The 14,604-nt window shown below is 35.3% G+C and overlaps 1 protein-coding gene and 1 pseudogene across 3 annotated transcripts in view; both read left to right on the forward strand.

Moving 5' to 3' along the window:
- Positions 1 to 14,604, forward strand: part of LOC122052050 (protein RICE SALT SENSITIVE 3-like) — a 32,382-nt gene that overhangs the window by 10,478 nt on the left and 7,300 nt on the right. The gene's annotated exons all lie outside the window — the stretch shown is intronic.
- Positions 14,289 to 14,421, forward strand: LOC122054532 (annotated as a pseudogene).

Genomic DNA, 14,604 nt, shown 5'->3' on the forward strand with positions numbered 1-14,604 from the left:
CTCTACTGGTTTCATAGATCGACCAAACCTTAATCGGAATGAGTATAACAGTTGGAGTGCACCCATTATTGTTTATCTCAAGTAAGGAATTATACCTCCTAATCTGGAACAAGGTCGCCTGCTCAAAAGAAGAGCTTTCCATTTCACTTTAATTAGAAACATATTGTATCAGTGATACTTTTCACTCCCTCTCCTCAAGTGTCTTGGTCTTAATGATTTTGATTATGTTATGATGAAAATTCATGGAGGTATTTGTGGAAATCATAATGGAGGGAGGATACTTACTCGAAAGGCATTGCTGGCTAAGTATCTTTGGTCAATAATGCATGTATATATTGCCTGATTCGTCGTGGTCTGCATTCATTATCAAATGTACCAGAACCTCTCTCATCGTCGAACAGAGTTCTTGAAGCCTCCATTGTATCAACTCCATTTGACCAATGGAACATGGATATTATAGGTCCCTTTCTAGTTAAACCTCAACATAAAAAATTTCTCCTGGTTGTTGTCGACTACTTTTCTAAATGGGTCGATACTAAAGCCCTGGCCCAAATAATTGATGATACAGTCGAGAAGTTTCTATAGAAATATATTATCTACCGATATGACTTCCCTTACAAACTTTTCAAGGCTGTAAATTAAAGAAGTGGTGTAAAAGATTCGGAATCCAGTAACTCTTCACCTTAGTAGCCTACCCATAGAGCAATGGGAAAATTGAGGTAGTCAATCAAGAAATACTTTGTGGGTTCAAAATCAAGCTAGACCATATCAAAAGCAGTTGGGTGGATGAGTTGCCGAGTATTCTATACACCTATCGAATAATATTTTGGGAAAGCATGGAAATTATTCATTTTCATCTTGTTTGTAGAGGGGATGCAATCATCCCAGTAGAAATTAGGGAAAAATCCATTCGACGAAGTACTTATGAACTGGATAATTTTGAACAATGACTCCTAGACCTTAACCTGATAAAAAAAACCCGAGAAAAGGTGGCTACCTGATCCATCGTGTATTAGCAGTGGATGTGCCTTAAGTACAATAAGCATGTTATTCCTCATGCTTTTTAAATTGGAGACCTAGTTTGGAAGAAAGTTAAGTCAGTTTGTGACATTAACAAATTGAAACCATAATGGGAGATCCTTATATATGATCTATAAGAATGTTTCTGGGGCATACTATTTGGAAGACGCTAGCGGCAAAAAGCTCGATCTCACGTGGAATGCCAACCACCTAAAGTCTTTCATATTAAATTGATTAAATTATCCTTTTAGCATTATGCTTTATTTTTTTCATTCTTTATCAATAAATAAGAATTTTTTGTGAAATTCGAATCCTCTTACCCTTGTCCTTTTCAGGATGCAAAACTCCCCACCCTCGACTCAGATATAGTCAAGGTCAAGATCTTTTAGCATGCAATAGCAACCTCCCCTTTGTACAAGGATCAAAAGCATATCATATCATCATGTCCTTTTTAGGGCACAAAACTCTCCTAATTTAGGCATAGTCAGAATCGAGATCCTTCAGGTTGCGATAACAATCTCACCTTCCCACAAGGGTCGAGTGCATATCTTATCGCCTTATCCTTTTTAGAGCCCAAAACAAAACTCTCCCGACTTGGACATAATCAAGGTCAAGATCCTTTAAGCTGTAATAGCAACCTCCCCTTTGCATAAGGTGTTGGGACCTTGATGTCCGACTAGAGGAAGTGAATAGTCGATCACCCAAACCGTCGCTTCCTACACTCGTTAGTACACTACGGAAATACAAAATAAAATACTAACAAGGAAGCTAAGCCCTAAACAATACAAAGATAAAAAACACATACCTAATGACTCGTTTATGCAATGTGATTCAAAGATTAGGGCTCTTACTCCATTGCTATTCATAAGGTGGACGATCTCAATCCATCAATGGATGACTCCTCAAAAAATTTTGACTAGCTCAAGTAGCTCCTTGTGGGTGGAGAAACCTCGTCACAACCCCGTGTAAGCACGCTTGATCACACGATAGCTTGGAAGACTTTAATAGGGGTTAACTACCTCTATTTTCGTCAACCTTAGTCAAGCACCTCGAACTCTCTTAAATAGAGCTCGGGAGGAAACACCTAACTCTGTTTCCCACCACCAGTCGACTTATAAAATCACTAGTCGACTGGTCCTCTATGGAATTCGATCTTTACATGTCAACGGCTCGATACCAATTAACTGATGGAAGTACCAGTCGACTGCTACAGTACTACTATAGTTCCAATTTATTATTTTCATAGTCGTTAGACACATAAATATTCTGTGCCCTCGCCCAATCGACTAGTAAAATTTAGCCCTAGGGTTTTGACCCTTAAGTACATTCACCTAACACTCATCCTTACCCGACCAACCTAAATCGAGTCTTCTAGCCTCCTCCATCAGCCTCGCGTCCCTCGGATGTCTCCCCATCCTTCACACCTTGCCTGCTGGAGATTCCTTTGGCCTTGTCATAGTTGTCAGGTCTTCCTTTGCCAAGAGACTCCTCACCTCCGAGACTTCTACCATTGCCAAGTCACATTTGGACTTATGTTGCCAATACTACATACTTAGATTTACACCGCCAAGACTCCTCTTGGACTTTTATCCTTTGCTAAGATCATACTTGGACTTTTCTTATTGTAGTTATATCCTACATACTCATAATGCATATTAAATATAACAATAAATTTAACTTAAACATTTATCCAAACATTAAAACCTAGGGCACCTAGAATGCTTCAACATAAGGGTCGAGCATTTATGATATCGCCTTATCATTTTCAGGGTCCAAACTCCCCCAACTCAAATATTATCAGGGTTGAGATCTTTCAATCTGCAATAGCAATCTTCTCTTCGCACAATAGTCGAGCGTGTAACGTATAATCTTGTCCTTTTCAAGGCCCCAAACTCCCTAACTCATATACATTTGAGGTCGAGATCCTTTAGTTTGTGATAGCAACCTCCCCTTTATATAAGGGTCGAGTGAGTATCATATCACTTTGTCTTTTTGAGAGTCAAAAACTCCCCCAACTCGGATTTAGTCAGGGTTGAGACCTATGATGTGATGCCCCCCTTGTACTCATGATTGAGTTCAATATTCCTCCTAGCCTTGGTGAAGTGTGCATCTCATTGGAGGCTAAACTCTCGATGACCTTTCAAGACAAATTTACATCTCTCGACTCTGCATTATAGAGCTCATCACAAAAGGGCAATTTGGAATAAACAAAAGTTTTTTCATTATATTCTTATTGATGTTCAGTAGCAAAAGACATTTCTAGATCGAATTAAGTTAAATCTACTATATCCTTGTCAGAGATGTTGTTGGTGATTCTGGATAAGTTAATAAGAGGAGGTGGCATACTAGTAGGGAGGTGTCCATTCTCCAATAGTTGTTGAATGGTGTCGTCTATTCTGTATCATACCATATGGATAAGGTGGGTACCAATTATATCATAAATTTCTTCGAACGAAGAATTTCTTTCTTCTTGGCGGCCTATCAATAGATCTCTCTATCCTGGAACTCGATCATTTTACCTTCTAGTTGGCCTTTTTGGACATCCGGTGCCACCTGAATCTTAAACTTGGAGGTTTCCAGGATCTCCATGACAGATTTGGCAGCCTCCACTTCAATATGCAAGGATTCCACCACCAAGGCCTTGGCCTACTCAGCTTCTTATCCAATGGCCCCCAATTCCACTTTTAGGAGCCCCATTTAGTGTGACTAGCTTCCAATGCGGTCCAATTTATCACCAACTCGGCCATAGCAGCCTTCGTCCCCGCCCGAGTGCCTTCTAAGGAGGTCTTTTATGCTTCTACCTCAGACTTCGTCTCCTCTATCTCCTTCCACAGCCACTCCCCCTCCTATTTCAACTTCTCATTCTCGGCCTTGAGGGATTCAACCTTCCACATCATCTTGTCTAGGTCATATGTGGTTTGGATCCTCTCCATCAACGCCTCTACTATTCCTCTCTTTAGTTGGGTGATCACTGTCTGATCATAAGCGAGGTCATCTTGTTGTTTCTTCAGACAGTCAATCTCCAACTGCGCAAGAGCCATTTCTTTTTGGGTTCTGGTCAATAACTCTTGGAAGGAGGTTGCGACTAGCCAAGACTCTAGTTCAGCCACTTGGACCCACAGTTCTCGTCGAGCCTGCCAAATCTCATGATACCATTGGTCAAACACTATTAACTGGGGCATGTGTTTGGCCTCATTTAGTAAAAACTCCTCTGACAAGGTATGGATGGTCATGTCCTTGGTCACTTCCTCAACATTTCTCCACCCAATAGCTGCCAAACCATAAAGGGTGAGATCCAGTTTATGCGCCACCTGGATTTGTTCTTGGGATGCTTCCAGGACAATCGGGGCATCATCATCACCTCAGAAATCTGCCTAGTTATCTATAAAACTTGGGTCCGCATGAGGGTGTGAAGAACCAACACCGGTGCAGAAATCCCTTGACTCTGTAAGGGACGTAGGAGCTAGGGTTGGGTGATTCCTTAACCCGACTAGCTTGCTTGATCTTTAAATAGGTGTAGCAATGAATGGACTTGGGGAGTTTGTAGGAGCTAATGGTGGACAGATTGACCCGAACGATTGGCAGAAGTTCCTGGCGTGCATTGCCTCTTCCTAGTGAACCTAAAAGGTGTTCCCAACTCCTAGGATGGAGTCGGTTCCATAGCCACTAGTCACAGAGCTAGAGGCTAGCTTGGTTCCCAGGGTAGAGGCAAATCTCCAGTCGTTGCTTGGGTTGACAATCTCCGTTGGAGCTGTAGTCGAGGCGGGGGTGCTCTTTCCTCAAGCATCACCTCATCTGAGGTGAGCTCGACAATTGTCACCCAGCGTGGCTCCAACTCCACCTCAATGAGCTTCAACAACTTGTTCATAGATACCTGCAACATAGTGGCAGCTGTAAAAAATGATATACCTTCAGTTAGACGACAAGACTTACTTGAATGAAAAATCTTACCAAATGAAATTCTAAGGGGAATGAAGATATGACTCAGCCCGAACATATGCAGCAATCCCTCCTCAAATAGAAGGTTGCTATCGAACTTCAAGTCCTTCAACTTCTGTGATGCACTGAAATAGCATGGGTAACTCGTGTTGTCACCAGGTCAGTTAGGACATTACACTCGGGGGTTTGCCAAAGAAAAATTAGGGTTCCACCCCTTGTGTGATGACGAGAGGCTCTTAATTAGTATAAGCCCAACTCAGGATGAGAAGAAGAAGACTCCATCATCCATCTTCTTCGAGTAAAAGAAGAAATGGAAGATGCGGGGAGAGAGGAAAGTGATACAAGCAGAAGAGGATTACTATACTAGTTAAGATGCGAAAGGAGTTAGGGCCAAGTTGTGATAATGGAATACGAAAATACTATGATACTTTGATAAAAAAAATATTGGAATAGGGAAACACGACCCACTCAATAGATGACTTCGAAAGAAGGTCACGAAACTAGGAGGAGATGATCTAGTCAGTCACTACCATTTGAAAGCCTTAGTAAAGATGAGAGATGAAGAACAGCGGATATGAAAACAACATTTGTGTGATTTAAAACAAGGAACGACAGAAAGGAACCCAGCAACTTACTAAGTGAGAAGATGCTAGAAGTTCAAAGAGAATGAAGATGAAGAATAACAAACGCAGAAGTAGCGAGTGCAAGGTTAAAGGTAAGGGCATCCTTATCTAACCTTATATATCTCGACTTAATTATCCAAGGCTGTCAGGTTTCTGATGTTACATGGGTGGGATAAATTTTCAACCATAGGATCAAACGCATGGAACAAATCAAATATCTAGTGAAGGACGCTTAACCTTCTCTGTTATGGATCACATCACATTAATGTGATGCAACCTTGGATATACACTGGTGCATTCTATGCTCAAAAACCAAGACAAATGATGCAGGCAGTGTGTTTAAAAGGAATGACTGTATTTAAAGATATAATGATAGAGGTGTGCTGACATGTAATTTGTAATCGCTTCAGAAATATGCAAAAAATCTACCACGTAGCTTGGGCAATCAAGGTAACTAGAATAAGCATGTTTTGTCATACAATATTTTAGTCAGTCGAACTCCTACCTTCTTTAACTAGATTTGAATGAGGGATTAGTGATCCAGGGGTAATTAGAGAACGTCACATGGATAAGAGAGGTTAGTAATCCTACAAAGGTGGCTATTCAAGTCAAGGGAAAACCGAGTCGACCTCGACTCTTTGACGCCCCTTGATTCTTTGGTGCTCCTTAGTTCTTGGCTCCCCCGACTCCATAGTTCCCCCTCCCCCCAGGTGTCCAACCCTTTAACGCCTCAAATTAGGATTTTATACTATTTTAGGAAAAGAATAATGCTTGCGTGGATATAGGGATTTTGGACTATTTCAAGAAAAGCTCACACGAATGTAGGTATTTTTAACTATTTCAAAAAGAGGATAGCGATCCCGTGGATCTCAGGATTTCAGACTATTTTAGGAAGCAAATAATAAATCATGTGGATTTTTAAACACATTGGAAACATAGGAATTAGTTATCGCTTTATAAAATGTAACCCGTCCCTATGGTTTGAGGTATGTATAAAAACTCATAAAAAAACTCTATAACTACTTTTCTTTATTCTTCCTCCTCCATCTCCACCGAAAACTGACTAGAACGTTGGAATGACTATGCTGAGGAACCCCTTGACCATCATTCTAAATGTCTTGCTCTTTAGTCTTCTTTTATCCAGGCTCCAGCGGATCTCCTCGTTGATCCTCATTGTCGATAGGCGATTAACGATAAGTCAACATCCATGCTAACTCACCAATGGTTTGTTTGACGATGTTCCTAGGTAGAATCAATACCCAAAGGATTTTTATGTAAAAAATCTATACCTAAAGCACTCTAAGCTCTCACTACCATCTCCACTTGGAACAACCCTTCTAATGAAGTAAAGCTCTAATGTTATACCTTCCTTTCCTTTATTACACCCTTCAGATTTTTTTTAAAAAAATTATCAAAAAATATCATTAATATTTCTAAATGGGCAAAATTAAATCAATAGGACTCTCCTAATTATTAGAATAATGAAAAAGATGCTCTTTTTAAAATAACATCTCGTTATATTTCTCCAATATTATTATAGTAGCTACAATGTAGCTATGGATGAATCCAAGAATTATAGATGGACTAAACTTCGGATATGAAAGGGATAAATTTTAATGGATTAAATAAAAAAATTTATATAAGTGAGTGTACTTCTTTAATTGTACTATTAAAGAAGTACAATTGAGTATCTTAAGTAGAGTTGAGCTAGAGCCCAAAATAGTCATTATAAGATTCATCTTTAGACATAGTTGTTGATCCGGGGTACTTACAATAACTAGCTGCTAAAATATGTAAAAATAAATTGATTCAACTTAGTTAAAAAATCTATACCCAAAGCATTATGAGCTTACTTCCATCTCCACTTAGAACAACCCTTCTGATGAATTAAAGCTAATGCTACCTTTTTATCTGCTTTATTTCACCATATTTCTTTTAATTATTAAAAAAATATCTTTAATATTTTTAAATGGATAAAATTAAATCAATAGGACTCTCTTAATTATTAAAATAATGATAAAAGATGCTCTTTTTAAAATAACATCTCGTTATATTTCTCCAATATTTGTTGGAGGCAGAAGAAGAAAAAAGGAAATTAAGAGAAGAGGTAAATATGTTTCTCTAACTTTTTTTCTTTCCCATTACTTTCATGGATATGTAGTACATGAATTTATAGAGAAATGTTTCAGAATTACATTGATTGCATGGAAAATATAAACTGTAGCTAAACTTTAATTAACCTAGGAAATAAACTTTGACTATCTAGGAAAAGATAAAGATACTTAATACTCAACCTGAACTTGACTCCTAAGAAACATAAACATAATTAATGCTTCATGTTAATTAGTTACAAATTACTATTTAACACCCCCCCCCTCTTAATTTATAATCTTCATCATATCCTTGAACCGTTGAAGCTTTTCAATAGATATTGCCTTGGTAAGAACATCTGCTAGCTGATCTGTGGTCTTGATAAAACCTAAATGAATTTCCTTCTTTTAAACCATATCACGAATATCATTATGTCTCAACTCTATATATTTTGATCTTCCATGAAAGACTGGATTTTTTATCATTCAAATTGCAAATTGGTTATCACAGTAAATTAGAGTAGGATTTGTATCTTTTTGCTGTAAATCAACCAAAATTCTTCTTAACCAAACTACTTCACGTACAGCTTCATTTGCTGCAATATATTCAACCTCTGCAGATGATAATGCAACTGAACTTTGTTTTTTTGAACTCCATGAAATGATTTTAGATCCCAAACAAAACATATATGCTGAAGTGCTTCTTCTATCATCAAGACTTCCGGCCCAATCACTATCACAAAAACCAACTAACTTGTTGTCCTCTTCTTTCAAATATTTGATTCCCAATGTTTTATCCCTTGAAGGTAACGAAGTATCCTCTTTGCTGCTACAAAATGAAGCTTACTTGGAGCATTCATAAATCTAGATATTAAGGCAACATGATATACAATATCAGGTCTTGTATTGGCCAAATAAATCAATAAACCAATAAGGCTTCTATAATATTTGGATCACACTTTTTTGCTTCATCATTCAGCTATAATTTTTCATTGAAGGCTATAGGAGTTGCTGTTGATTTACAATTTTCCATTTGAAATTTTTTGAGCAAATCTACTACATATTTTGCTTGAGAAATGAAAATCTCTCCTTTTGATTGCTTTACTTGAATTCCAAGAAAATACTTCATCAATCCAAGATCCGTCATTTCTTATTCGTTCATCATTACCTCTTTGAATGATTACACCATTCTAGCATTAGTTTCTGCATAAATAAGATCATCAACGTAGATACAAACTATTAAAAAATCACCTTCATATTTTTTCACATAAAGAGATGGTTCAAATTGACTTTTCACAAATCCATTTTGTAGGAAATAAGCGTCGATTTTGCTATTCCTTGCTCTTGGAGCTTGTTTAAGCCCATAAAGTGCTTTGTGTAGCTTATAAACTTTCTATTCCTTCCCTTTTATTTCATATCCTTGAGGTTGTTTCACATAAACCTCTTCTTCTAACTCTTCATTCAGAAAAGCTGATTTAACATCAAGTTGAAATACTTGTAACTCTAGTTGAGTTGCCAAGGCAAGAAAAATTCTAATAGTCTCCATTTGTACTATGGGAGCAAAAGTTTTATTTAAATCCACACCAGGTTGTTGAGAATACTCTTTTGCCACTAACCTTACCTTATGTTTTTGCACACTACCATCTTCATTATACTTGGTCTTCTAGATCCATTTTAAGCCAATTGCTTCTTTTTCTTCTAGAAGGTCTATTAACTGTCAAGTATGATTCTTCTCAATGTTCCTTACTTCTTCATTCATGGCTTTTCTCCAGACTTGTTCTTTTACAACATCCTCAAAATATTATGGCTCACAAGTAAAAAATACAACATTACAGGATTCACAAATATCTGCCAAGGAAGGATATCTTTTTGGAGGAGTTCCTGAATCTAAATCATCTTCATAATTACTCCTTAATGAACCAACATCTTTTAACTGATTGATTTGGTTCAAAAAATAAGTCTTCGATAGGTACTTCAGCAACTTCTTCAGTTTCCCATTCCATGTTGCAGTTTCATCAAAAATCACATCCCTTGAAAGCACTAATTGATTAGTTAATGAATTGAAAAGTAGATAACCTTTGGATTCATCGGCTATTTTGAACAAGAGCATAAGCAACACACCCAAAAACTTTAAATTGACTTACAATTGGTTTTCTGTCATGCCATGCTTCAAAAGGAATTTTATTTTAAACTACTTTGGTAGGAGAACGATTGAGAATATGCACAGTAGTATTTACAGCTTCAGCCCAGAATCTATTGGGAAGTCCTTTGCCTTTTAACATGCTTCTGGTCATTTCTACAATTGTTCTATTTTTCCTTTTGGCGACACTATTCTATTGCGGTGTATATCTGATTGTAAGTTGTCTTTGAATGCCTTCTTCTTTGCAATAATGGAGAAAAGGCTTGTAAATGAACTCTCCTCCACGATTTGTTCTTAAGGTCTTTATAAAACAACCACTTTGATTTTCAACTAGTGCTTTAAAGTGTAGAAACTTGGTGAAGGCTTCAGATTTCTTCTCAAGAATATAAACCCAAATCATTCTAGTGAAATCATCAAAAAAGAGTAGAAAATACCTTTTATTACTGAGAGGAGTTCTAGTTGGACCACAAATATCTGCATGTACTAGCTCAAGAGGAAAATAATCTCTCCAAGCTATTTTTGGAAATGGAAACCGATGTATTTTCCCATAAATGCAACCTTCACGAACCTCATGTTGTTGCTTAATTTCTGGAAGTCCAACAACCATATTCTTTTGTTTTAATAACTGTAGTCCTTTAAGATTCAAATGACTATATCTCAAATGTCAAAGATAAGATTTATCAACACTTTCACTTCTAAAAGTAGTTTTTTGAGATGATTTCATATGGAAGTGAAAAAATTATTGGAAGTCAACATCACGACAGTAATCTGTTCTTCAGATTTCTTGTCAAAAATTTCACATCTATCATTATCAAAGATTAGCTTGTGACCTTTTCTCATCATTTGTCCAATATTCAAAAGATTCTGGGAAATATTAGGAGAATAATGCACATCATGAATAAATTTTTTGTTACCTCCACTTGTATGAACTGCAATAACTCCTTTTCCTTTCATCTTAACTTACTTTTCGTCACCAAATTCAACATGAGAAGAGTAATTTTTATCCAGCTCTTCAAATGCTGACTGATATCTAAATACCACATTTCACCAGATTTCTCATCATCCATAGTAGAAAAGAACAATTTATTGTTATCATCTTTTGCTGAAAAATTACCTACCTTTTTCCCCTTTTGATTTTCTCCCTTTTCTTTATTCCAACAATCCTTATAAGAATGATTAAGAATTTTGCATCTAGTGCATCTTAAATAACAATTCTTGGACTCATGGCCAGCTTTCTTACAAATGAAACATGAGAATCATAGTTACCAGATTTTTGTTGCCATGAAGAATCTCTTCCACTTAAAGAATCTCTCCCTCCTCTTCCTCTACCTTGAAAATATCTTCCACGACTTCTAATGTCAAACTGTCCATGAAATGTGATCCCTTTACCTTTTTGTTCTGGTTTGGAATTTCTCGAGTTATTCACTTTTGCTTGAAAAGCATGCTCCATGGGTTGATTATTGTATCTGCTTACTCTTTTCTCATGTACTTCTAAAGATCCCATAAGTTAATATTGTGTAAACTTGGTGAGATCTTTTGTTTCTCCAATAACAGAAGTTATATGTTCAAATTTTTGAGGAAGCCTCTTAAGATTTCTCAACAACTTTCTTTTCAGGAATAGCATCTCTACAACTCTTGATTTGATTGATAATCTCAGCAACTCTAGAGAAAAAATCTTTAATAAGCTCTCCTTCTTTCATTGATAAAATTTTAAATTCACTCCATAAGCTTTGTAACTTGATGGAGATGACTTTTTCTAACCCTTGAACTCTATTTTTAGAGTTTCCTAAGCTTCTTTGGCCTTCTTGATGTCATAAGTTCCGGGATAAATGTTTTACTTACCCCTCGTTGGATGATCCTCAATGTTGTAGCATTTTTCTTCACATGCTTCTTGTGTTCCTTCTCTATTTCTCCTGTTTGAGAAGAAGAATCTTGCTGGTCTTGTCTCTCCATGTAACCTTCTTCAATCATGTCCCATAAATCTTGTGAAAGAAAGATGATTTCCATTTGAGAATTCTAATAATCATAATGCTCTCAATTGAAAATTGGAATCTGACTTGTTGTGTATGAGAAAATAGAGTTTGAATTTGATAGAGACATCTTTTCTAATAATTACTCTGATACCAAATTTGTTGGAGACCGAAGAAGAAGAAAGAAAATTAAGAGAAGAGGTAAATCTGCTTCCCTAACTTTTTATTTTTGCCATTACTTTCATGGATATACAGTATATGAATTTATAGAGAAATGCTTCAAAATTACATTAATTGCATGGAAAATATAAACTTTAGCTAAACTTTAATTAGCCTAGGAAATACAGTTTGACTAGCTAAGAAAAGATAAAGATACTTAATACTAAATATGAACTTGACTCCTAAAAAACATAAATATAATTAATGCTTTATGCTAATTAATTACAAATTATTATTTATCAATATTGTTATAGCAGCTATGATGTAGCCATGGGCAAATTCAAGAATTAGAGATGGACTAGACTTTGGATATGAATGGGATAAATTTTAGCTGATTAAATAAAAAATTTACATAGATTATTATATTATTTTAATTATACTATTAAAGAAGTATAATTGAGCATCTGAAGAAAAGCTGAGTTAAGCCCAGGACAGTCATTATATGGATATGCCCTTGGCATAGCTAGCTACTAGGATGTGTAAAAAAATTGATTCAACTTGGTTACAAAATTTGTAACCGAAATATTTTTATATAAAAAATCTATATCCAAAATAATATGAGCACGTTTCCATCTCCACTCGGAACAACCCTTCTAATGATGGAGCAAAGCTTTAATGCTGCCTCTTCCTCTCCTTTATTTCACCCTCTTTAATTATTAAAAAATATTTGTGATATTTTTAAATGGACAAAAATCAACAGATCTCTCCTAATTATTAGAATCATAAAAAAAAAAAATCTCTTTTTAAAATATTATTTCGTCATATATCTCCAATATTATTATAAAAAACATGATTAATCAGACTGCGTAACGTTGAGTTTGGGATGATCGATCTGGTAGCGGACAGCCCAGGAGCCCAGCATCCTTTAGTTATGTGCCCCATTTAGAGAAAAAATTCCTATAAATTCGTTATAACTGAGGCTCGAACCGTGGATATTTGAGTGACAGCTTGGATATCCTGTCGCTGCACCATAACTCCGGGGGCAAAAATTAAAATAAGATAAAGTTTTTATAGTGCATGGATGGATCTCAGAATTAGAGGTGGATTAGATTTTGGAAGTGAAAGGGATGAATTTTAATGGGTTCAATAGAAAATTTACATAGGTGATTATACTTCTTTAATTATATTATTAAAGAACCATTATTGAGCATCTTAAGCATAGCTAAGCTAAGCTCAGGACAGTCATTATAAGGATCCATATCGTTGCATAGCTAGCTGATAGAATGTATAAAAATAAATCGATTCTAACTTGGTTAAAAAAACTACATCCGAGACATTTTTATATAAAAAATATCTATACCCAAAACACTGAGATCACTTCCATCTCCACTTGGAACCACCATTCACTTGATGCTGTAAGCAAAGCTCTACTGCTCCCTTTTTCTCTCCTTTATTTCACCTTATTTTTAATTATAAAAAATTATCTTTAATATTTCTACTCTTATCATAGCCTTATAACGTAGGTGAGAGAATGTGTAAAAATAAACCAATTTAACTTGGTTAAAAAAAATCTATATCCATAGCATTTTTATATTAAAAACTTTTTATTGATTTGATTAAAAATATTTGTTGAATTTAATCAAAATCACTTTAGTATTCCCGAAATGATCATAATATTGTTGTCAAAATATTTTAATAGTTAATCAATGATTGGTACAATACTGTAATAGACATTAATATAATGACTGGTACAATAATACTATCATAATTTTGACTAAGTAAATTTATTTTATCTCTTAATTGCTACAATCGTTAGAACATAATTAGAGTATTTTCAGTACGAAAAATATGATAGGTGCTCTTTTATTTTTTAAACCGATTCAACTCCGTTAAAAAATCTATATGAAACATCTTTATGTAAAAAAAACATCTTTACTAAATTAAAAATGTTTAAATTAAATTAAATTAAAATTATTTTAATATGCTCAAAAGGAGCATAATATTGTTGTCAAAATTTTGTAATTGCTAATTAATGGTTGGTACTATGCTGTAGTAGACATTAATGGCCGTGAAGAATTTTTTTTAATATAAGTGTTCTGTGCGTAATTTTTTGATTTAGTTAAAATAGTGTTTTTGACGTTATAGCAGTTACTAACTACTACAATAACATTGAAATAAGAGTATTTTGTGTTCCTATGTGATAGATGGTAAAAGATAATTTATTTGCTCAGATGATTATTAGTTATTAGTATAGATAGTTAAAATATGAAGAAAAAAAAATATATTAAGATATGTTAAATTTTGATCTTAAAATTTTATATGAAAATATTCAATATCAAAATATTTTGTGCTCCTAGAAAGGAGTGACTGTTGGCATCTCCTGACAATGGCGGGAACGGCCTTCGGGCTTTACCGTTAACACATGCGGTTGAAATAAGAGTATTTTTCAGTACGAGAAATATAATAGGGCATTTTTTTTTATTTTGAAAAAGGGTGCTTTTTGACAATTTTAATAATTATGGGTGGCCTTTCTAAATCATTTAAGAGGTAAAACGACAAGAACACTGAAATATTTCCAGGACTTAAAAGTTTCAAAGAATATTGTTTTAAAACATATATATAAACTTCAGGAGTAAACAACAAATTTCCTACCAAAATTTCTA

Source organism: Zingiber officinale, chromosome 3A (genome assembly GCF_018446385.1).
Source record: "Zingiber officinale cultivar Zhangliang chromosome 3A, Zo_v1.1, whole genome shotgun sequence".
Taxonomy (NCBI): Eukaryota; Viridiplantae; Streptophyta; class Magnoliopsida; order Zingiberales; family Zingiberaceae; genus Zingiber; species Zingiber officinale.